The sequence below is a fragment of the Temnothorax curvispinosus genome, unplaced genomic scaffold (genome assembly GCF_003070985.1).
Source record: "Temnothorax curvispinosus isolate PA1 unplaced genomic scaffold, ASM307098v1 QBEX01012237.1, whole genome shotgun sequence".
NCBI classification, from domain to species: domain Eukaryota; kingdom Metazoa; phylum Arthropoda; class Insecta; order Hymenoptera; family Formicidae; genus Temnothorax; species Temnothorax curvispinosus.
The window spans coordinates 75,533-77,677 of NW_020222017.1; positions in this window are offsets into that span (position 1 = coordinate 75,533).

A 2,145-nucleotide genomic window follows, 5' to 3' on the forward strand; every position below is an offset into this window, starting at 1 on the left:
GAACGACAGGTGCAGCCTCCGCCAGTCAGGAGATTTCTGAGGTTCCGAAAGTTTCACGTTTGGTGATCGAGTGATCGACGATTGAAGCCGTCTGGCGGGGGTGGAGTAGACTTTAGTAGAGAACGGAAGGTGGTTTGGTCCAACGAAAAAACATTGCTGCCTTTGGTCTTGAGGTTGATGCCGGAAAGTACGTACGATACTAGAATTCGCGGAGTTGTTTTGTGTACGCCTCGAGGAAGTCTCGTTCGAAGGCGCTCTCGAGTGTTGTGCAAGTCAAATAATTAAAATATCCTCAGGCTCGCCGGGTAGACACGTGAAAGCCTGTTTTCCCCTCTTGTATGCGAAAATGTATAAATGCGATAACTTCAACCAATGATGCGCGATAATTGCGAGAAATCCAACAAATCCCGTAGATGCAATAAACATAATAGACTGCCTGGTGGATGATTGAAGAATCGTTGCGACCGTCGCTCTTGATCCCCGACGATCTCCCACGATCATCGGGGAGAACGAGATCGCGCCGGATACATTCCTTATCCGTTTCGGTACCCGTTTCGGCTCCTCGCCGGATAGCTGGCTTCCGCCTGACGTCGGATTCCGGCTGCACCCGCCGATTTTGATCCTTCCGCGCCGTCCCGTCGACTGGTTGATGCCATGATTGATGCCCTGATTGCCCTTGATTGCTGCTGCCTCGTTTTCCCGGGCCGTCCGAGTGGTGAGACCTGGAAGGGTGTGAGCGTTAGCTACGAAAAAAAAAAAATAACACACAAGGGCCGGTTGTTCACGTTTTTCCGTGCGTTGAAACTCTAATCTAACCGATATCTACCAAATGCTCTTTAGTGACGCTAAAATAAAGTAATCCCTTTGAGATTTCGAATAGTTATTAGTGGTGCGAAAAGTGTGCGTGCGGTCGTCGCCAAGCGTCGTTATTTTGAACTGCCACGAATACGGATGCCGAAAGGCGCTTTCACTGTTCTTCACTGTTTTGCGCTACTTTGTTTTTCTTTTTAGAATTCGCGAATGCCTCGTACATTTATTGTTTCCCGACGAGCTTCCAGCACGGGTGAGGAATTTCGATCAATTTCGTTCAGTACAGGCGTATTCTTCATATGAGGTTGCAATGACGGTGAATGATGCGATGATATTTTAGACTAGCATCCGTTTCTTTTTGTCTTGTCAGGAGATTTGCATTTTGATCAGAAGATACCTCGCGACGCTTAACTTCATGGTGAATTTATATTGTGCTCGGAAAATTTAGCTGTGCTGAAGAAAAAGGCATTGATGTAGAAAATTTACGACCATGCGGCTGTGATATGATGTTGAAAAGTCTAGTTTTTTTCCCTTGAAATTTGAAATTAGATTGAGAATCAACGTTTGACGGATATCCGGCAAATATCATTTTTGATAACTTCACATTCAGTTTTTCGGTCATAATGTTTAATCTTAATTTCTTCATGGACAGTTGTTGGTAAATTAGTTTTGTATATCTTTAATGTGCTAAATTTTATCTCTATTTTTGATTAATTGTCACTGACAGACATAACGACGATTAAGTTATCCGAGAGAAAAGCTGTTTTTCTAGTTTTAAATACGTTCGCCTTTATAAATACTTTAAACGTATAAAACTTTAAATTCTATATCAAGATTCAGGATAACTTTTCCAGATTTTGTCATTTGAATTGCTGCATTGCTCGTGCTTTTGCGTTTACGAAATGAGCCTAGGACGTCTGTCTGCCGTAAATTCGTGTGCATGTACTTAATTTCTTAGAGCAGTTCGATCATTTGCCCAATATATACGATTATCCCAAAGAACGATATTGTGCAAGCATCTTCATCTTTGAATGTTGAACGCAGTTTAACATCTACTTCGATTTTCACAGACATAAATGTGACCTCGAGCGTTTTCAAATGAATCTTATTTTTATTCTCGGCTAACGTAAGAGATTTCTTTCGATCGACTTTTTGTTTGTGAAACTTGTCTGACCTTTTCTAAAAGAATTCGTATCGCGTAGATAGCCAAGAAACGGCGTATTTAAGGGTCACGACATATCCGCGGTGTTATCGATGAGTCCGAGAGATATCCCCGAGAAGATCGACGAATTTCTTTGAAATGTTCTTATCAGCTACACTTTTATTACTCTTCTT